Source organism: Myxocyprinus asiaticus, chromosome 44 (assembly GCF_019703515.2).
Source record: "Myxocyprinus asiaticus isolate MX2 ecotype Aquarium Trade chromosome 44, UBuf_Myxa_2, whole genome shotgun sequence".
Lineage (NCBI taxonomy): Eukaryota > Metazoa > Chordata > Actinopteri > Cypriniformes > Catostomidae > Myxocyprinus > Myxocyprinus asiaticus.
Window position 1 is genome coordinate 28,725,186 of NC_059387.1, and position 24,671 is coordinate 28,749,856.

The window sequence follows — 24,671 nt, forward strand, 5'->3', positions numbered from 1 at the left end:
ATAAAGTTTTTGAGACAGGGCTAGGACAAAGTGTAGGCACATAAAGACATCTTTATATAAAAAAAAAAGTACAAAAGACAAGAAATAAGGAGCAACTACAAAAAACTAAGAAACGGTGGATACACAGAAGTGCTGGTTGTGATGTTAGGGAATGGTTAAGGCTTTATTCTCGAATATGAATTAGATTACGCACAAATAATTTAACATGATCTTTAACTGATTAGATAAATAAATAGTCTAGGTGTAGTAGAAAATAGTTCAAAGCAGAAAACTGAAATGTAAACAATTACATTACGATTAGTAATGTCCAAAGTTTGTAATGCTTTGCATTAAGTTTGTATTCTTTAACATAAGTTAGCATTAACTTACTATGAACAATACTTTTGCAACACTTATTCTTTGTTCATGTTGATTTCAACATATACTAATACTTATTTAACACTTAAAGGTGTATAAGTTAACATTTATGCATTATGAACAAACATGAACTAACAATGAACATTTACATTTTCATAAATAAACATTAACCAAGATTACTAAATGCTGTAAAATATATTGTTCACTATTTGTAAATGATACCAAATGTTTCACTAATGATAACAAATCAAACCTTATTTTAAAGTGTTACCCCCAAAAAATTTTGAAGAAAAGTTTCAATTGAGTTTGCTACAGTGATGTGAGGGGAAAAAATATTCTTACTGACCTATTTAAGTGCTCAAATGAACTTGTGGCATACAGTTGCAGAAAAAAGTATATGAACCCTTTGGATTTACCTGGATTTCTGCATAAATTGATAATAAAATTTGAAATGATTCTCAAGTCAAGTCAGAACTAAAGCCAAACATAGTCTGTTTAAACAAATAACACCAAAATTATATATTTTTATGTCTTTATTGAACATACAATGTAAACTTTTTCCTTCAGGGTGTAAAAAGTATGCAAATATCATTGTTCGGCCAAACAGGTAGTTTCGCCCCAAACTCCCACCATTGATTGATTAAGAAGTTGGCATTTAAGTCCACTCAAACAAACAGATCAATGTTGAAAGAGCCACAGTGTTTACACTCTTTGGAAAGTTGACCTACGAATAGAGTACTTACAGTTGTCTTTGCATATTAAACTGGAATAGAAAGTATTTTCGAAAAAAAATGACACACTTCACCTTTAAGTCTGATCTAATTCACACATGGTTCTTCACATCGCCCACCACATTAGGACAAAGTACAGTAAACTACAGTAATTATTCACATCTGTTTACACTCTCCAGCAGAGACGTTCACAGCTAATGTGGCCGCCATCATCTTCAACTCATTAAAGCTGTTTATAAGCTATATTAAGTTTAAGACTCCTGTAGGCGTAAATAATCAGAATAGAGTGCTCAATTGTGCAATGACGTGCACTGAGATATTTTATCGAAACGTAGTAGCGAGAAAATAGCATTGGCACCGCACGACTACACCCATGGGTTTCTTTCAGGTACAGCTGTGATTCAACCATCCTATTTCATCTGCTTTTCTGTAATTTGAATGAAAATCCTCTGTAAAATGTCTGATGTGCCTTCCTCAAATTGAATCATGCCTAATGTTTTTTAAAAAGGTACAACACCCTCATCGTGAGATTCATTATCTCGCAGCCAGATAAAAGACGTGACCTTTGCTAGTTGTTGTTATATGCACTAACTTTGCACTTGTGCACTTCTATATTAAATGGATTGTTCAAACAAAAATTATTTAATTATTTAGTCACCTCCATGTTTTAAACTCGTAAGACTTTCTGCTTTATTACGTGGGACACAAAAGGGAATTATTTTTGCAGTATTCACATACAAGGAAAAATACAATGACCAAGTTCTGTAAATCTCCTGCAAGGACAAAAAAGTGCCATAAAGGTATTCTATATGAATATGCTGTTTTCTAAGTCTTCTGAAGGCATATGATTGCTTTTTGTGAGTAACAGATGAAAAACTTTAATTGTTATAGCTGAATATCTTACCCTCTGCTGTAGCTCTCGAATCTCATTTACACTTACGCATATTCAAACTTATGATACTTTAATTGCGCTATTTTGTCCTTATTGGATCTTGACAGCTGCTGGTCGTACTGAAAAGAGCAACTTGGACATTCTGCAAGACATCTGCTTTTGTGTTCCACATCTGCTTTTGTGTTCCAGTTCATGTGGGTTTGAGGGTGAATAAATGATGACAGAATTTTTGGGGTGAACCTGTCCTTTAACAAAGATTTGGAATTTTTTTTATGATTTTTTAATGGAACTAGTCAAAGAGGAAAAGTGTGAGTTCATACCCTACCTGTCACATGAGGTGTTACTGAAGGGGGGTCATGTCCATGGAAACTGCCAAACAGAGCAAACAGAAATGGGACAATGGATGGAGGATGAGGAACAAGTCATAGGTCTGAAGGCAGACTATATTATCACTGCATTTGGCTCTTTGCTGAACAACCCCAAAGGTACATTCTGAATTCACAGCAAACCTTTAAACTGAAGTGTGTCTTTCTTTGGATGTTAAAAAAACTTCTATTTTCCCAGTTTATTGTTAACAAAATGGCTCTGTCACACTTTCAAAACATTGCTATTTGTTTGAGCATTGCAGCCAGCCTGACCAGCAACCACTGGCTCAACCAGTGGTGTAACTTTGGAGTGAGGCTACAGTATCTGTTTGTTCGACCAATGGCTGATGGTGGGGAATGTTCCAGACACCTGTTTGTAAATAGAAATTATTTTTGCAATTCCAATTTTTGTTCCGCTAGTGGCGCTGACATTGCACATTTCCCTGAACAATTCCCTCTAAAACGTAATTAACAGGTCTTGAAGTAAATTTTGTGATTCTGTGTGGTGTTTGTGGTTTAGACTGTGGCTCATTATGCTCTAAGTAAACCCATCAGTGCTGTGAATGGCTGCCATTCTCAAATGGATGAGACCCCATATTTGTCAGTGTTGTTTCAGGGATTTATTTATTTGATTTAGCTGAAATTAGCTTGACTGTCTTGCAGCACCAGTTTTCTCTGATTTAGTTGTGAAGTGTACATTGATAAATTTGACCAAGTATCCCAGTCTCCTGCTGATTCACTCTCTCTTTATCACAGGTTCTGTTCCATAACAATGATTTTTTTAATAGCGTTTATTAATCTTGGTCAATGTACATTTTTCAAATACTGTTGTTCATTGTTAGTTAATGTTAGTTCATAGGGCACCAACTAATGTTAACAATATACATTTTTATGTAACTTTGGTGTAAATTTTAATGTAACAATTGTTACTTATTAGTTCATGTCACGATTGCCTTAACTATTGCATAATCTTAATAAATACAGACTTATTGTAAGGTGTTACCATAGCATTTTTTTTTTTTTTTTTAAATGTATGTTTTTGGTAATTATTTGTATTTACACTGTACACAGTAGCTGATAACACTTTATAATAACTTTCATAATAAGGTCATTACAGTCAGATTCACAATGTAGCAGTGCATAAATTCATGCAGATACAGGTCAGGAGCTTCAGTTAATGTTCACATCAACCATCAGAATGGGGGAAAAAATGCGATCTCATTGATTTGGACCGTGGCATTGTTGGTGATAGATGGGCTGGTTTGAGTATTCTGTAACTGCTGATCTCCTGGGATTTTCACACACAACAGTCACTAACAGTTTACTCAGAATAGTGCCAAAAACAAAAAAACATCCAGTGAGTGGCAGTTCTGCGGATGGAAATGCCTTGTTGATGAGAGAGGTCAACAGAGAATGGCCAGACTGGTTTGAGCTGACAGAAAGTCTACGGTAACTCAGATAACCGCTCTGTACAATTGTAGTGAGCAGAATAGTATCTCAGCATGCACAACATGTCAAACCTTGAGGCGGATGGTGTACAACAGTAAAAGACCATGTCCACTTCTGTCAGCCAAGAACAGAAAGCTGAGGCTGCAATGGGCCTACCATCTGCATGTCGCAGCAGAAATCGAGATTTGTCAGACCAGGCGATGATTTTTCCAAACGTCTACAGTCCAGTTTTGGTGAGCCTGTGCCCACTGCAGCCTCAGTTTCCTGTTCTAAGCTGACAGTAGTGGTACCCAGAGGGGTCTTCTGCTGCTGTAGCCCATCCGGCTCAATGTTCGATGTGTTGAATGTTAAGAAATGCTTTTATGCATAGCACTGATGTAACGTGTGGTTATTTGGGTTACTTTCACCTTCCTTTCAGCTTGGACCAGTCTGACCATTGTCCTCTGACCTCTGTCATTAACAAGCCGTTTTCACCCATAGAACTGCTGCTCACTGGATAATTTTTTTTGTTTTTGGCACCATTCTCTATATACTCTAGAGACTGTTGTGTGTGAAAATATCTGGAGATCAGCAGTTACAGAAATACTCAAACCAGCCCATCTGGCACCAACAATCATGCCACAATCTAAATCACTGAGATCACATTTGTTCCCCATTCTGATGGTAGATGGGAACATTAACTGAAGCTCCTGACCCGTAGCTGCTTTATTTTATACATAACACTGCTGCCACATGATTGGCTGATTAGATAATCGAATGAATAAGTAGGTGTACAGGTGCATGTAATAAAGTTGTCGTCGAGTGTATATATTTTACAGTATATTAGTCAACAGATCAGTAGTTCATGAAAATTTAAATATGAATATATATGAAAATTTTGTTTCTAACTTTAAATTAAGCATTAATTAAGCATTAATAATAAATAATAATTAATTGAAATGATTAGAATTGTTACATAGTAGTTTGGATACACATCATTCATTTATTCATTGCTGAAATTCAAATAGAACATATTCCTGTTTAAAGCATTTGTAAAACCTTTTGATGTTAATTGCCACATTCAGTTCAATGCAACTGGTTTTATGAACAGTTTACACAGAAATCCATTCCCCTCATGTTTCATGAATGATGCCCTTTGGGTTTGATAGCAGGGCGTTGAAAAGGTGTTACATCATTTCTTATACAAAACTGTCCCTTGCACTACAGTAATAAGTATTCACTATCTACGTAACTGGTAAATTTCACTATAATTTTTTATGCTTTTACAGTGCCACGACCAAAGCCTTCTTTATCACATGTTGTTTTTGCAGATACTCACAACACATCGAAGCACCACAGACTGTTGTAAGCTAGTGTGTAGTTGGAATAGTGTTTATTGTTTATGGCAGTGTTGTGATAAATTACCTTGAATGAGTTTTATGCTTTTACTAAAGGGAAATCTAAAAAACACAGTGTGAATGGATTAGCATTGAACTCCTGCAGTCAGCCATTCGGGAGCAAACGCAAGCCAGTACCACACTGTTTCACCTGGAAATTATTCTTGGATGGTCTCAGTGAAGTGAGAGTCATGAGTGTCTGTTAGAGTGAGAGTTACCAGTCAGAGTCACCATCTTCATTTCAGCATTTAATTATCTGTTCGCCAAGTCCATGAACTATGACCAATAGAAGCGTACGAAACACAGCTTTTAATTGTTGCCATTAATTGCTGGGATTTGTTTTGTGAATCTTTTATAAAGAATTGTAATGTAGTTACACTGGTAAACTGAGGAAATCCTTATTAAAGGAGTAGTTCTACCAAATAAAATAAAATAAAGTAACATTCTGTGATTATTTACTCATCCTCATGTTGTTCCTAACTCGTTTGATTTTCTCTCTTTTGTGGAACACAAAAGGAGATATTATGCTGACACAAGTGAATGGTGACCAGGGGCTGCAATGCTGCAAAAATGACAAAAAGCAAAATAAACACAATAGAGCAAAACAATGTTCCTTACACAAAGCTATTTTATGACTTAAGAAGTCTTGGAATATAGCTCACAAGTCGTATATGCTACCGTTATGGTATTTTTATTATTATTATTATTATTTTACAGCCCCTAGTCACCATTCACTTTCATGATTCAGGCTTGGAACTACTAGAGGGTGAGTATATGATGACAGATTTTTTTTTTTTTTTTTTTTTTTTTGTTATAGTAGGGTAAACTATAACTTTAATTTCATAAGCGTGCAGGCTCTGAGTTTCACTTGGTTATTCTCAAGTACCGATAAACATGGTCAGGTACTTATGATCACAGCATGTCTGTCAAGTAGCTAAATGAACTCTGTTAACAGTTTATTAATAATATAAATTGTTACAGTTCACTCATGTAATATCTGTAATCAGCAGTCCTTGTAATTATCGGTGGGCTGTGGTATACAACGTGTTCACAGTTGATTACAGAGCAGAACTTTTCTTGACGTGATTTTGAAGTCCACTAATTAGATCAGGTTGCTAAAGGGCAGACCTGCTATGATTTTCAATTAGAGTTGCATTAAAAACAAGGTGTAATGTCATAAAGAGAGCATAGTGTCCAGAATTGACTGGAGGTGACATGAAATCACAGTAATGAGATTCATCGCACCCACGCTAGGAGTTTACTCACTGACCATCCTGCAGTAGCAGCACAAATTGTCTACAACAAAAGAATATTGCTTCAACAGCTAGAAAGTGTATGTGGTTTGTAGTTGTACATATAAGAACATTTATTTATCATTGCATTGTGAAGTAGCCTAATAAATATGTTTTTGTACGATGTAAATACAGTATGTTCTTGTTAAATGTACTACTAAAAACCACATACACTTTCTACATATATCCAACATCGGCCTTTAGTTGTAGACAAGCACATTATGATATTATTATTATTATTATTATTTTTCTTCTTATGGAGAAACGTATGGAAACAATGGTAACACTTCCTATATATAATGCATTATGAGGTTTTTGCTTATGGGTCAGTGTGGCCACTTTGCTTATTTGCCAACCTATTCATAGTTAAACTTTTAAAGAGTATAATGTATTATAACACGACATATTGTGTTGATCGTGGTTTAATGCATTGTACTCTTTAAAGGTGTAACAATGAGTAGATAATGTATTATAACTGTGGTTATAATTATTTTTGACAGCATACAACCAAAGTTGTAGGTGTATTATATGGTATTATGAATATAATAAATTATATACTGTATAAATAACGTATAATGAATGTAGTTCCCTGATTATTATTATTTTATTTTATTATTTTTAGTTTATTTTTTCAGTTTATTGATGAGACAGGAAATTATGGATAAAGAGGTACACTGTAAAAAATTACTGTACATTTACGGCCAAATTCCTACAGCAATCTACTGTGATTCTTAAATACAGTAGTTTGCTGTTAAAAATGTTGCATTCTGGGAGATCAAGAGCAGGCTCACAGTGAAGTGACTAGTTTTATGGTAAACAGCTGTTCTATGCAAGGCATTAAGGGAAAATGAACATTTAAAATCATGATATCATCTTGGTGAAAGCTATAGTGACATTTTGAAATGTATATTTTAACAACCCCCCCCCCAATTCACTCACAAATGTGCTTATGAAAACACAAAAAACAACAACAACCTGTACACAGTAAAATAACAGTATAGCACTGCATTGTGGGTTATAATGATGAAATACCCGTAAGCCTTTGCGCTTGAATAAGTATGTATGCTTTGGCAATGCATTGGGGCTAAAAAAAAAAAAAAGTACAAAAGTTTTTATTCAGACTTAATAGAAGTGTTGTTGTTTTGTTATCAATAGTTGTGTTTTGTTTGAGCACCATTACGGTGATTAGTGTTCTCTTGAGCTGGCACCTTGGACCTTCTTTGTTATTCTGTTACGTTCTTCCAGCCAGTCAGTTTGTGTTTAAGTAAAACACAAGTTGTTGCACTGTGCTACTTGGAAGACAAAACCTAAGGTCGGACTGAATGTCTGATCCTATTTTCTAAATGGCACTATATGTGGCAATAGTGATGCATTACACATGTTGGATGTGTCAAAAAGGCCGATTGCACCACCTTCAGTGAGCTGCTGGAGCTCCACTTTACATGGCACCCCTATGCATTGCATAACTTGCATATATGGTTTTTGCGCCTCTGCAAGTCACACACAGAAATCAACTCTCAGCATACAAAACGCAACAATGGTGACAATTAACAAACATACTTTTATGTAAAAAAGTAAAAGCTGAACATTCAAATACAAGTAACTTAGACTACAACAAAAACAATGTCAAAATAAACCAGCAAATAGTAAAAAATCGAAGTAAATTCTTCATGCTGCAGTGCATGCTGGGAACATAACTGTTAATTTCAACAACAGTAGACAGTATGTAATTTAACAGAAATATGCTGCTAAACTGCAGTTGTTTACTGTAGCTGTCAAAACAGTATCTTGCTGTTAATTTCAAGAACGGTAACACACCACATTTGTACAGTATAATGCTGGCAACCACAGCTGCCAGTAGTTTACTGTTTTTTTACAGGATTATTTTTTACAGTGTGGGAAAGGGATCGGTATCTGCTGCAAGCCAGATTTGAACTTATCACCTGCATGATTACTATAATTCAACATGTTATATTAATGCAATATATGTATTGTTCCATCAATTTGTATAACCACTTTTATTATACATTATAGTACTTAAATATTATCTGTTACATATTTAAAGATTATAATGCATTTTAACACATTATAACATGAAATCTTTGTGCTGATTGTGTTTCACAGCATTATACTCTTTAAATGTGTAACTATGAATAGATAAGTGTCTTATAACTTGCCTATTATTATGTAATAGGTTAAATTAAATAGGTAATATCATATAAATGTGGGCACAGTAATTGGTGATAACATACAACTATAAGGTGTATTATAGGGCATTATAAAAACAATGATAATATATTCAAAGAAGGAAGGATATTTATGATGATGCCTCGTTAGACTTTCGTATTTTCACCTTGATTGGTTCATATGTCAACTATGTAATGTCTACCTATAATTAATTATATTTTATTTTTCCACAGTATAGTCTGAGTTGCTTGTCCTCTCCTTGAATTTTGTTTCGTGAGGACAATTAGAGCTTGTTTAACAGTGTCTGACCTGCTCACAGCATCTGTGGTACATGTTAAACATCAGGAAAAGTCTTTGCAGCAGGAGAGGGTTATCATTATTAGCAATTAGTCTGCAAGGTTAATTAAAGCACACAAAATCACCTCTTAGCAGGAGCAGCATACTTGACCGTAAGCCAGCTAGCGTAATTTCATAAAGAGATTTTGGGGCGGTTATTGTATTTGATGTGCCCTTCTTTTAATGTATCAGATGTCCTCTCTTGTTTGGAAATGCTTATGTTATTTTTTTTATCTCTGTTTTTGGTTTATTGTTGTCTTTGTTTGGCTACATTTCAATTATAACGTTTTGTAGCACAAGCATTTACTTCAGTTACGTCTTCTGAGATTCCGGTATGCACATTCACATCTCACAAAAAATAAAAAAATTGCTGAGGGATGGTGTTTTTTCTCCCTCAGTAGTCTGTGTTCTTTCATTTAGGAAATATGAATTACTTGCCCACTCAAGTGTCTCGTCAGATTGTTCTGGCCGTGGCCGTCAAGGGCTGCTACCAGAAAAGCTGACATGGCTAGAAAAGTTGGCTGGTAATCTAGTGGTCCTTCCTACTGGAGCTAGCAGTTGATTTGATCCCCCGCCACACTTGGCTGTTTGTTCTTTCCTCTGCTTTGTGGGGGAGAGGGGCTGGATTGTGATGGAGTGTTTTGTATCAGGCTCTTGTCACTCCAGCCAAGGCTCCGCCCCCATCCACCCAGCCAGCTGAATATTCAAACATCAGCATTCCATTAATCACACTCCATCAGTGGTAATGAGGCTGGTGGCTTCATCCAGCACCAGACTGTGCTCTAAACAAGAACTTATGTTTGAGAGTGCGACATAGATGTGTAGTAACTATGGTGACTTCAGAATTCTAATTTGAAATTGTCAGAACTTAAAGGAATATTTCACCTAGAAATTACATTTCTGTTGTCATTTACTTGCCCTCATACCATGCCAAACCTGTTTGACTTGTTTGTTCCTTGGAATACAAAACAAGATGTTAGGCTGAATATTTGCCTCAATCACCGTTCACTTCATAGTATGAAAAAAAAAAAAAAAAGAAAGTGAATGGTGACTAAATCCCAAAATATACTTTGATTTTGATGCGAACGCTCAGCGTCTGTGTACAGTCGAACGCAAGCCTGTTAAAGTATACTCCACATGACTGTGCATGCATACACAGGCGTTTGGCGCATGCTCGCTATGACTACTATGAGACAGTATTTCTCTTCAGGATTTTAGACCCATAAAGATGTCTTTATAGTCCTTCAGACTGGAGTTATACAAGTGCAGGTATCTCCTGACATCCTTACACAAGACTTGAAGTGCACATGCACTGTTGTTGTTTCTACCTTCGTCTCCTGTTGGTTACCGGCAATTACATCTTCTTCTAGGGCTTCTTCATGACAGCAACAGCTCAAATGTGAGTATTGCCACCTTGTAGGCCTACTACTTAGTGCAAATAATTCCAGGCACATGCGAAATTCTGCACGTTCAAAGACGTGTGCTAAGAAAAATCAGGCTGCGTGCATTCAGTGATCAAGCACTCTGCTAATTACGAGTTTTGCGTCACGCATCCTTTCGCGTCTGACTTAAGTATACTTTTAGCTTGAGGCTGTTAGTCCCTAACATTTTGCCTAACATCTCCTTTTGTGTTTCCTGGAAAAAAGAACAACATGTGCATGTGTAAATGATGACATAATATTCATGTTTGGATGATCTATCCTTTGAGATTTCTGTAATATGGCCTCAGGAGGACCCTGATGAAAAGCAGAGTGGATAATGACCGGCTGACTGTACATTATCCCGCTTATTACATGACTGCTTACCAACTAATGGATTTGAAATGTTGAATTGAGTTGAACTTCTTGTAATATCTGAGAAAAGACCACAGAGTGACAGGAGAGACGTAAAACTAGCATAGCTGTAGGAAATCTAACTAACAAGTGAAAGACTAACTAACTTACTAGCTCACTTAATCACTCACTCAGTCACTCACTAGTTAACTATCAAGCTGACTAAATAGTTTGCTCGCTCACCCACTTGCTTATTCACTCACTATCACTAAATACAGTAAATAGCTAAATGGCTAACTCCCTCACTGTTTTATTTACTCACTAGCTCACTCACTAACATGCTAGCTAACTAACTTGCTCACTACCTCACTAACTATTTAACTCACTGATTCACAAGCTCAATCACTCACTAGCTCACTCACTCACTAACTAGCTAACTAATGTACCAAATTGCTCACTCATTAGCTCATTAAATCACTATCTAACTTGCTATCTAACTTGTTTACTCACTAGCAAACTAACAAGCTAACTAACTTGCTCACTCACTCATTCATTCATTCACTCACCAGCTCAATAACTAACTAAATAATTAACTCGCTTACTAGCCTTCTAAATCACTAACTAGCTAACAAACTTATTTACTCACTCACTCAATAGCTCAATTACTAACTCGTTCACTAGCTCACTCACTAACTAGTTAAATAACTAACTCACTCACAAGTTCACTAGCTCAATCATTCACTAAATATCTTAATAACAAACCAAATCTCTCACTCACTAGCACACTTACTCATAAGCTCACTAAATAAGTAGTAAACTAACTTGTTCACTCAATAGCTCACTAACTCACTCACTTGCTCACTTGCTAACTAAATAACGTACTAACTCGCTCACTCACTCACTCACTAATTTGCTTGTTAACTGTCTAACTAACAAGCTAACTAACTAACTAACTAATTAACTTGCTCACAACTCACTTGTTCATTCACTCACCAGCTCACTAACTAAAAATTAACTAAATAATTAACTTGCTCACTCGCCACACACTCTCTCACTAGCTTAATTACTAACTCACTCACTAGCTCGCTCGCTCATTATCTCATACATTAACTTGCTTGCTTACTAACTCACTGTTTAACTAACTCGCTCACTAACTAAATAAATGAAATCCATTCCAATGCAGCAGGGACTGATGGAAAGTCATTCTGATGGAGTTACAAGCTTGTCGTCTCATCTTGTACCCCAGTGTGTTGGTCCACAATCCCCCTGTCCTCTCCTTTATCCAGCCTGGATTTCTGTGCTTAATGGACCCTTGCAATTTGCATCTGTCAGTGAGGAGAATGCCCATGGGAAGAGAGACAGAGAGAGAGAGAGAAAGTTGCTACTTTACTTAAGAATGATCTCTGAGGGCTATGAGAGGCTTGACACACTCTACTACCTCTCCACAGCGGACAGGAAAGAAAGAAAACTCTCAGTTAGCACTGTGTGTGTGTGTGTGTGTGTGTGTGTGTGTGTGTGTGTGTGTGTGTGTGTGTGTGTGTGTGTGTGTGTGTGTGTGTGTTAAAATAGGATAAGTGAGACTTGTTGAAGAGGTCAAGGCAATTTTAGAAAACTCTAGACATTAGAGGGAGATAAAGGGAAAAAGTAAGTGAGAAGAGGGAACAGAAAAGGGTTGACTATCAGGATTACAGGCACAGTCAAGTGTAGAAGCCCCAATCTCTTTGAACTGACCTGCAAAACTGATGAAGGTCATTATAATTTTGTTTTTAACATCACTACCCGTCTGCTGTTCTGTCTAATTGTGGTGAAACTAATCGAAGGAATTTATGACAATTTTGGGAAGGAAAACTAATTTTTATCTTACAAATATACATATAGAATATTTACATATAGAAGTAAATTTAAAGTCAAAATTTACCCTTTTTACTGTTTTAATACACATTCCAGGTCTTATTGTGCATGATTCATCAGTGTACAAATGTTTGTCTCTGTAATCTTTCATCAAAATAATATCCTTTTTGGCTGACGTCATTTAGGCTGTGCAGGCCGGGCATTTTAAGTTAATGTTTACCAAAAGCCAAATAACTAATTAGGATATTGTTGTAGGTAGTGCAACCTTTCTAAAATATTGCCAATTCTTAGCACAGTAAAAGTGAAAGACTAACTAACTTACTAGCTCACTAAATCACTCACTCACTCACTCACTAGCTAACTATCAAGCTAGCTAACTTTTTTTGCTTGCTCACTCACTTTTTTATTCACTCACTAGCTCTAAATACACTAACTTGCTCACTACCTCACTAAATATTTAACTCACTCACAAGCTCAATCACTCACTAGCTCACTCACTCACTAACTAGCTAACTAATGTACCAAATTGCTCACTCATTAGCTCACTAACTCACTATCTAACTAGCTAACTCATTTGTTTACTCATTAGCGAACTAACAAGCTAACTAACTTGCTCACTCATTCATTCACTCACCAGCTCAATAACTAACTAAATAATTAACTCACTAACCTTCTAACTCACAAACTAGCTAACTAACATGCTTGCTCACTCACTCACTCACTAGCCCAAATACTAACCCATTCACTAGCTCACTCACTAACTAGCTAAATAACTAACTCACTCAATCACAAGTTCACTCACTCATTAGCTCACTCACTATCTTACTAAAATACCAGATCTTTCACTCACTAGCTCACTTACTCATAAGCTCACTAACTTACTAAATAACTAGCAAACTAACTTGGTCACTCACTAGCTCACTAACTAACTCACTCACTCACTTGCTCACTTGCTAACTAGCTAAATAAATAACGTACTAACTCACTCACTCACTAGTTTGCTTGTTCACTATATAACTAGCAAGCTAACTAACTAACTGACTAACTAACTTCCTCACAACTCACTTGTTCATTCACTCACCAGCTCACTAACTAAATAGCCAAATAGCTATTTAGAATATTGTTGTAGGTAGTGCAACCCTTCTAAAATATTGCCAATTCTTAGCACAGTAAATTAATGCTGGTTAAGGGAATTGTTCACCCCAAAATTAAAATTCCCTCATCATTTACTCACTCTCACGCCATCCTAGATGTGTATGACTTTCTGTCTACTGCACAGTGGCGGATTTAGAAATGGGCGACATGGGCAGCCGCCCGGGGTGGCATCTTGCTGGGGGCGGCACGGACCCCCACTTCAGCACCCACCAAACCTCACTGACAAATTTTGTTGGCGGTGGGGGGTGCCATAAAAGTTAGAACCGCCACTGCTTCTGCAGAACATAAACTTTTTTTATTTAGTTTTAGAAGTGAATGGTGACCAAAATTTTGAAGTTCCAAAAAGCATATAAAGACTGCATAAAGTTAATCCATAAGACTCCAATCAGTTTTGGGTGAAAACTCGTTTTTCACGGTACATCTTGCCATTGCAGTCTCTAGACATGATCATGATTTCAAGTGCGATTACACTTCCTAGCCATCTAGCGCTCTGTGTCAAGCATGGATTACTTTTACAGTATACTGCCTTTTTGAGCTTTATAAGCTTCAAAATTTTTGTCACCATTTTTCTAAAAATCTTTAGTCATACACATCTGGGACGGTATGAGGCTGAGTAAATGATGAGAGAATTTTCATTTTTGGGTGAACTATTCTTAAATGACCCTCAAAAATTTAAAACACCACGTGTGCCCCACATTCACTTCTTAAATGCTATTATTTGTGAACCCTCTGCATAACTTGAAACCTTTTCTTTTAAATAAGGAGAGAGGGGTGCTCGTTTCCTCTTTAGTAATCCTAATAGTGTGTAATAAATCTTGTGCAGCCTGTACTTAGATCTGTATTTAGAATTTTCCTCATTGATAAATGTAGGCCGCGGTCAACGGCAGGCAGCCGTGCCTTTAGAAGATGGATTGTGTATGTTCAAGAGCGGGGAGGGGTGGTCATTTCAGAATGTAGATCAGTTTGACAGAGTATGTTCCTCCTAACGTTACTAACAGTGAATGAAATGCACCAGGAGATGTAACATTAACCTCACTGAAAGAAAAAAGACACCTTTGGGGGGGTGGGACCTTGTCATTTGTCTTGTCATTGACTTCACATTATTTTTCTTCGCTTTCCAGTCTATCAGGTTTCCCTTCTGCCATTCTGGCTTCCTTTTTCTTTTCTGTGGGTCCTTTTATATGTTACTGCCTTTCTCTCATGAATTTACCCTTTTCTTTATATGTGCTCTCTCTCTCTCTCTCTCTCTCTCTCTCTCTCTCTCTCTCTCTCTCTCTCTCTCTCTCTCTCTCTCTGCAGTGATAGGGGCCATGGCTCCCATCAGGTTAAACAGATGGTGGCTTCCTGAGTTGGACCCAGAGAGCATGCAGGCTAGTGAGCCGTGGGTGTTTGCTGGGGGCGATTTGGCCAGTCTGGCCAGTACCACCCTGGAAGCAGTCAAGGATGGGAAACAGGCCTCCTGCCACATGCACACAAACTTAGAGGTGTAATTTCTTTCATTTCTTTTCTTTTCTTTTCTTTCTTTCTTTCTTTCTCTCTCTCTCTCTCTCTCTCTCTCTCTCTCTCTCTCTCTCTCTCTCTCTCTCTCTCTCTCCCTCCTTACCTTCCGTTCAAACTGTGGGTGTATTGTTTTGTATGTTAATGAATTGGTGCAAAGCACAATTTGGTATTTTCTTGAGAAAGAGGTCATTGCACATAGATGTTTCAGAACCAATTCTGTTTTCAGCGCAAAGTCTAAACTCAGTTCCTGCATTTGCAGTTTGGAGATTTTACCAGCAGGTGGTAATAAATTTCATGTCCAAACCAAAATATAGTGGAACATCAAATTATCCCTTACAATCAAAGTTGTAGCCGTTTTATGAAACAAAAATGTTTTCGATTTGTGTTAAATTATCTATAGGTCATGGTTTATTTTTCAGTTATTATTATGCTTGTATCTAATTTGTATTAGTATTTTTTTTCATCTGTTGTCATAGAGTGATTTTAAGATTTTAAAGTCACTGCAAAAGGGGCCAGTGGAAGAAGTTGTAGAGGGTAAATGTTTGGATTTGGTATGATTATTTGTTTTTTCTTTGATTTTATATATATATATATATAGATAGATAGATAGATAGATAGATATATATAGATAGATATTATTTTGTATTTTTTCATGTTTAAATAAATGAATTTTAAAACACCAAATCCTCATGGCCATGCCCATTGTCTTTGTGTGTATGACTTATGGCGTAGAGCTGCGCTTAGCGCAAGCATTCTTAAAATAGGGCCCATAGTGCGCAAATCATATGATTACTTTTGTAAGATTTTTCTGGTGCTTTTTGCTCTTTTTGGAGCTGAACAGCCCAAATCTACTTGGGTTTTTATAAAAAAAAACTTCAGAATGTATCTGTTTGTGTAGCAGAGAAGAAAGAAAATAATATTGGCTTCAAACACCCTAAGTGTGTGTAAATGATGACAAAATTTTCATTTTTGGGGTGAAAATCCTTTAATATGAGGCCACAGCATGCATGCATACTAATTAAAAAATAATCCGAATTTTTTTTTTTTTTTTTGTTCTGTTTATAATAGTTACTAGAGGGTATAGCATGTCACACTGCAGGGCACTGCTGTTCTGCTGTGAGATGTAATGTCAGATGCCCATTTGACAATATAAACACATCCAAGTTTATTTCCTCGACATGTACACATTTGAAAACAGTTGCTTTTGTACTGATGAGACCTAAACAGATGTTGCCCTGATTATGTCCTGTGTTAAGATCACAAATCCCAATGAAAAAGGAGGATTTGGAGTGCTGGTTAATTATGTAGATGAGAGCTTTACATGCTCTCTACAAAGAGTGAGCTGTGTCACCGCAGGATACAAAAGCCTCTCAATATGAGTATGTTTATGAGTAATCAGAGCACAATAACTAATAAATTAGCATTATAGTGGGTGGTAGGACAATGGTCTTCCTGTGGCTTCACTCAGGAGAGCAGCTTGTCAGGACCGCACAGTGAGAACCCCGTTCCACACTGGATTATTCTGTAAATCTCACCTCAGAGGCACTGGTGATGCAAGCTTGTTCTGCTTAATTAGTTTGCTACTAGCAAAGTAACTGCGGAGAGTGTAGGGGGAGGTTAGAGAGAGAGTGAGAGAGCACTTAGAATATGTCCTGTTAGTTGAGCCAGATCAGGCTGGGTTCCTAAAAGGGGCTTAGAGAGACCCCCTGCCTGTCATACACACACAGTCTGAGACCCTGCAGAGAAACCAGGGGCTATGCATGCTGCTAAACCTAATAAAGTAGTGCACCCAAAAAATAAATAAATAAAAGATCAGAATCGAGAAATTAAGGAGCCATATCATGCATTATTCAATTCTTAAGATATACAGTGTGTGGTATAAAGCAAACAGTGTGTGGTATAAAGCAGCATTTGCATGATATGCATTACTACAGTATATGACAGTTTACTCAGGGGACAATTCAGTTGGCTGTTCATACATATTTCCATGATTTTAAAGAAAGCATGGACATTCGCAACACATTTAGCTTCTGTAAAGTTATGTATTTCCATGGGAAACAGACTTCAGTTGGATATAATGTTGGGTGGGACTTGATTTAATCCACTGAATTTGATTGAATTGTGAAAAGTGAATTTTTATGATTAGTGGTGCTTGCTAAGGCAATCATCACTGTTATTAGTGCTAATACTTAGGGTTAGGGGGTTTTGTGCTTGGAAAATGAATGATACCACAAATCATGTGGCTTATTGAAGAAAGGTGTGCTGTTATTTTCTAAGGTACAGACTCATGGTTTTTGCTGGTGGATGATAAAACAGGCAAAAATAATCCCAATGACTTGCATTGAAGGGGGTACCCGAGCCATATCTCTGGACTAGAATGTCAGAGATTTGAGGGTAAGCAGCCATCCTAGCAACCACCCAGAACACTTTAACAACCATATAGCAATGCACTAAGAAACACTGAAGCACAACTCATATTTTCTTTTAATAATAATAAGAATTTATATGAATGCAGTGTGTGTATATATATATATATATATATATATATATATATATATATATATATATATATATATATATATATATATATATTTACATACAGATAGATGATATTCTTCTCACCACAATTCTACAGAGGTCAACAGAGAATGGCCAGACTGGTTCAAACTGACAAAGTCTACGGTAACTCAGATAACCACTCTGTACAATTGTGGTGAGAAGTATAGCATCTGAGATGCAGGTTGCTGATTTGGCAGCACGAGGGGGACCTACACAATATTAAGCAGGTGGTTTTAATGTTGTGGCTGATTGATGTATATATATATATATATATATATATATATATATATATATATATATATATATATATATATATATATATATATATATATATACTGTATATCCCATCAACGTGCAATTTTCCATGTCTTCAGCTAAACGTGTTTAGATGCGCTGTACAATATGGAATAGCCTTTCTGTTGCAACCCACCCCAACACCCCCCATCCATGCCCCCCTCAAGCCCAGGCCTGGGGCAAAAGGATCAGTTGTCCCCCCTTATCAGCGGCCCTGTATATATACACTGGCGGCCAACAGTTTGGAATAATGTACAGATTTTGCTCTTATGGAAAGAAATTGGTACTTTTATTCACCAAAGTGGCATTCAACTGATCACAATGTATAGTCAGGTCATAAATAAAGTGAAAAATTAATATTACAATTTGAAAACAATGCTCAGAACTTCTTAAACTACTTCAATGAGTTCTCATCAAAAAGTCCTCCACGTCCAGCAATGACAGCTTTGCAGATCCTTGGCAATCTAGCTGTCAGTTTGTCCAGATACTCAGGTGACATTTCACCCCACACTTCCTGTAGCAGCCATAGATGTGGCTGTCTTGTTGGGCACTTCTCACGCACCTTACAGTCTAGCTAATCCCACAAAAGCTCAATGGGGTTAAGATCATAACGCTCGGGGGCCTGGGTAGCTCAGCGAGTAAAGACGCTGACTACCACCCCTGGAGTCGTGAGTTCGAATCCAGGGCGTGCTGAGTGACTCCAGCGAGGTCTCCTAAGCATCCAAATTGGCCTGGATGCTAGGGAGGGTAGAGCCACATGGGGTCCACCTCGTGGTCGCTATAATATGTGGTTGTAGCTCTCTGTGGGGCGCATGGTGAGTTGTGCGTGGATGCCGCGGAGAATAGCGTGGGCCTCCACACGCGCTACGTCTCTGCGGTAACGCGCTCAACAAGCTACGTGATAAGATGTGCGGATTGACGGTCTCAGACATGGAGGCAACTGAGATTCGTCCTCCGCCACCCGGAATGAGGCGAGTCACTACGCCACCACGAGGACTTAGAGCGCATTGGCTTACTGAGTCTTATCTTTACTGTTGTACATGAAACTGGTGTTGAGTGGGTAGAATTCAGTGAAGCTGTCAGCTGAGGACATGTGAGGTGTCTATTTCTCAAACTAGAGACTCTGATGTACTTATCCTCTTGTTTAGTTGTACATCTGGGCCTTCCACATCTCTTTCTGTCCTTGTTAGAGCCAGTTGTCCTTTGTCTTTGAAGACTGTAGTGCACACCTTTGTATGAAATCTTCAGTTTTTTTTTTTTTTGGCAATTTCAAGCATTGTATAGCCTTCATTACTCAAAACAATGATTGACTGATGAGTTTCTAGAGAAGGCTGTTTCTTTTTTTGCCATTTTTGATCTAATATTGACCTTAAGACATGCCAGTCTTTTGCATACTGTGGCAACTCAAAAACAAACACAAAGACAATGTTAATCTTCATTTAACGAACCAAATAGCTTTCAGCGGTGTTCGATATAATGGCAAGTGATTTTCTAGTACCAAATTAGCAATTTAGCATAATTACTCAAGGATAAGGTGTTGGAGTGATGGCTCCTGGAAATGGGGCCTGTCTAGATTTGATCAAAAATGACTTTTTTCAAAAAGTGATGGTGCTGTTTTTTTACATCAGTAATGTCCTGACTATACTTTGTGATCAGTTGAATGCCACTTGGGTGAATTAAAGTACCAATTTCCTTCCGAAACAGCAAAATCTGTACATTATTCCAAATTTTGGCTGCCAGTATATATCACTGAAAAATATATAGATGTTTTAAAAAATAATGCCATGAATATTTTTTATTTATCAGTTAACTTCATGCAAATTGCTGTACACACATAAAAAATAAATAAAAAAAATAAAAGATAAATCAATATTTATTGTGATCACCCTATACCTTTAAAAATAACATAGCAAATTTTCTGACCACAAGCATAATAGCATTCAATTTAAAGTAAATGTTTAACTGTAATGGACCACAGCTGAAGGAGTCATTTGCAGAAAGTTTGCCAGACAAATGTAAGAACAGCTATTAGGTCAGCTCAGTAGCATCTGGTTTTTATACAAGTCACACCTGAGAACTTTTTTATGGCACTGAGATACTCATTCCTGGGCACTTAAAGGGTAGTTCACCCAAAAGTGAATGTTCTTTCATCTTTTAATTACATCGTTCTAAGCCTGTATGACAATAGCCACTTTTCCACCATCGGGCCGAATGGTTCTGAGGACTCTACGGAGCGGTTACAGTAGCATTTCCACTTGAGGACGGTTCGGCACGGCATGATTATAAACTGTTCTTCGCCCAGAATTCTCTGCACGGTTAGCTAACCGAACTCAATCCTCAATCCTAAAATGAATATGCGATCATACTCCATAGCGTGTCACGCTCGCTCAAATGTTTACCTCTCACGCCATTGCTAACAGATGGGTCTGTTCTCCTGATTTCACTGCACGCCAGCTGGCCCGGATCAGCACAGAACAATACGGTTTTACATTGAGAATTGTTCGGCCCGATGGTGGAAAAGCAGCTTCTGTTTTTGAAACACATAAGAACATGTTACAGTCACCATTCACTTTTATTGCATCTTTTTGCCATACAATGAAAGTGAACATGAACTAACGGCCTTATATGTTATCCTTTTTTAGACTCTACTTATTAGATAAAAGACAAAGCCATGCAGGTTTGGAACAACTTGAGGGTAAGTAAACGATGACAGGATTTACATTTTTGGTTGAACTTTGTCTTTAAACTGTAGTCTAAACTTGTTTCAAGTTCTTTAGAAAAAAAACAAAACAAAATCAATACTGCATCATCTGTCAAAGATCTATCAGCCGTACAAAGCGCTTGACAACTACAAGACATCCTTCAGGGCCCAAGTGAGTTCAAGAATGTCCCTTGGCATTACTTGTTTTTCTTGGTTGTTTCTCTCACTTTCTCTCTCTCTCTCTCTCTCTCTCTCTCTCTCTCTCTCTCTCTCTCTCTCTCTCTCTGTCTCTCTCTCTCTCTCTTTCACTTACTATCTCCCTCTCTCTCTCTCTCTCCCTCTCTCTCTCTCTCTCCCAATGAAGAGTCCTCTCTGTGGAGGATTTGGGCTGTCATGTTCCTGCACTCTTCCTATTTTTACTTGTCACCCCCTCGTTTATTATGCGACTGTGACATCACCACAAGGGCAATCATACGTGTTTGATAAACGTGAGGCTCATTAGAGAGAGAACTGGTGTATGACGGCTATTCGCCGCCTTTGTGCTACGATTTCAGTGCGGCAGGATTTCACACAAACAGGGTTTCTTCAATGGCCAGTTTTGGCATCATTTCCATCACACTAAACAATTTTGACCCTAATGAAGTTTTCAAATGTTAGTGTACTTTTAACCACTTCTCATTTGTGTGCAGGACATTTGTATTGGGTGCCATTTCTAATCATGCTGTAATTTTGCCAAATTATGAAAAATATAAAAATATTTTTTTTGATTCGTGTATTTTGCATACATACAAATTTTACTATGAAATTAGCCCTAGCAAGACAAAGAAGCCAGCCATTTTATTAAAAAAAAAAAAAAAATTAAATGTAATTTCCATCATCGTCATTTCCACTATGCAATTCTGTTCAAATACAGAATTTTAAATGTGGTGGAAATAACACTGTGGGAATTTTCTTCTTTTTTTTTTTTTTTTGAAGAAATTACACAAATGACATAAATCTCATATGATGCATTTACAATGTTGTACATTGTTGGTGGTCCAAAAAAAAAAAAAATAAATAAAAAAAAAAAAAAAAACTCCACAGTGCTAAAAGTGTCCGGAGTTGAAGAAACACCCATTTATTCTGTTTTGTTTTTTTTTTTTTTTTTTTTTGTCTCCTATTTCATCTCAAGCATGCTTTTCACTAACACTGTTGTAACAAAGATACTAACTTTTGATGAAACATTATTATAGGCAAAATTGTTGGTTGTGATGGAAATGACAGCACAACTGTGGGACAGGCATAAGTTGTGTTAAATTGACAAATAATTTCACACAATAAATATTAAAATGGTTTATGATTAATTCACTCTTTTTTACGATTGTAATGGTTTAAAAATGTTATTAATATTTTTATGATGTATTTTCATATTTTAAGATTAAAAGTAAACAAGGGTAAAACCACTAAACCTATACAATAAATGAAAGGCATTTGAAAAGAAGCAAAAATAAATGATAAAGTCATGGTGAAAATGTTTCTTATTTTTAATGTGATAAAATAAAAATCAACCCCTGGGACATAAAAATATCAGAAGTTGAAGAAAAGCTTTTACACATGCCAGTGGAACGTTCGCACCACTGTTGCCTCAACAACAATGTGTGTCAGACCATGATAGAAGAGTAACCTTCAAAAGCCTTCATTCAGATAATGACCATCTTTGAAAATGTGTTCATGTTAATGCAGTCAATCTTCCTTTCTCAAAGTAGAAAAACGCTTTTGATGAAGTCTTACACATGCACTCTGATTGTCTGTCATCACAGTCAATCTTTGGGAAATGGTCAGCTGCAAGCCCCTGCTGCCTCTGTTCTACTCTCCCATTGGCATGCTGAACATCTATGTGAAGATGTGTTGGATTACATTCCCAAACCTGTTTGTAATGTCCAGTGCTGCACCCACCACCGGGGTACATGATCCGCCAGGCCTTCGAGCAGGATTGGGGGTTTCGCCCACACCTAAACCTTATTATTGGACAAGGTATTGATTAGTGAGACATGTCACAACATAACACAAACAAAGAGATAGCAACGGTTATTTTTCATTTCATATTTAAGAGATTGTTCGGACAAAAATGCAAATTCTGTCATCACTTACCCATAATGTCATTCCAAACTTTAATTCTTCCAAGAGTTTCAAGAGTATCCTGGCAACTCCTGGCATATCCTGGCAGAATGGTTTCAGAATGCTTTGAATTTAGTGCAGTACTCTTATGAACAACTATTATTATACTTTATAGTTATTTTTGTCATTTTGTAGCTTGACATCCCCAGTACCCTTTCACTTTCATTAGGTGGAAAAGAGTGACTAGGAAATTAATCTTTTGTGATCCACAGATGGGCTGGATCAATTTGAGAGTTAATGATGACAGAATTTTCATTTGTAAGTAAATTACTCTTATTTTATATCTAAAATACATACTATATATATATATATATATACAGGTGCATCTCAATAAATTAGAATGTTGTGGAAAAGTTCATTTATTTCAGTAATTCAACTCAAATTGTGAAACTTGTGTATTAAATAAATTCAGTGCACACAGAATGAAGTAGTTTAAGTCTTTGGTTCTTTTAATTGTGATGATTTTGGCTCACATTTAACAAAAACCCACCAATTCACTATCTCAAAAAATTAGAATACATCATAAGACCAATAAAAAAAAACATTTTTAGTGAATTGTTGGCCTTCTGGAAAGTATGTTCATTTACTATATATGTACTCAGTACTTGGTAGGGGCTCCTTTTACTTTAATTACTGCCTCAATTCGGCGTGGCATGGAGGTGATCAGTTTGTGGCACTGCTGAGGTGGTATGGAAGCCCAGGTTTCTTTGACAGTGACCTTCAGCTCATCTGCATTTTTTTGGTCTCTTGTTTCTCATTTTCCTCTTGACAATACCCCATAGATTCTCTATGGGGTTCAGGTCTGGTGAGTTTGCTGGCCAGTCAAGCACACAAACACCATGGTCATTTAACCAACTTTTGGTGCTTTTGGCAGTGTGGGCAGGTGCCAAATCCTGCTGGAAAATGAAATCAGCATCTTTAAAAAGCTGGTCAGCAGAAGGAAGCATGAAGAAGTGCTCCAAAATTTCTTGGTAAACAGGTGCAGGACTTTGCTTTTCAAAAAACACAATGGACCAACACCAGCAGATGACATTGCACCCCAAATCATCACAGACTGTGGAAACTTAACACTGGACGTCAAGCAACTTGGGCTATGAGCTTCTCCACCCTTCCTCCAGACTCTAGGACCTTGGTTTCCAAATGAAATACAAAACTTGCTCTGAAAAGAGGACTTTGGAACACTGGGCAACAGTCCAGTTCTTCTTCTCCTTAGCCCAGGTAAGACGCCTCTGACGTTGTCTGTGGTTCAGGAGTGGCTTAACAAGAGGAATACGACAACTGTAGCCAAATTCCTTGACATGTCTGTGTGTGGTGGCTCTTGATGCCTTGACCCCAGCCTCAGTCCATTCCTTGTGAAGTTCACCCAAATTCTTGAATCGATTTTGCTTGACAATCATAAGGTTGCGGTTCTCTCGGTTGGTTGTGCATCTTTTTCTTCCACACTTTTTCCTTCCACTCAACTTTCTGTTTACATGCGCTTGGATACAGCACTCTGTGAACAGCCAGCTTATTTGGCAATTAATGTTTGTGGCTTACCCTCCTTGTGAAGGGTGTCAGTGATTGTCTTCTGGACAACTGTCAGATCAGCAGTCTTCCCCATGATTGTGTAGCCTAGTGAACCAAACTGAAAGACCATTTTGAAGGCTCAGGAAACCTTTGCAGGTGTTTTGAGTTGATTAGCTGATTGGCATGTCACC

General features: G+C 37.2%; 1 pseudogene; it reads left to right on the plus strand.

The window, feature by feature from the left end:
- LOC127434528 (dihydropyrimidine dehydrogenase [NADP(+)]-like) overlaps positions 1 to 24,671 on the plus strand; it is a 245,984-nt pseudogene that overhangs the window by 76,595 nt on the left and 144,718 nt on the right.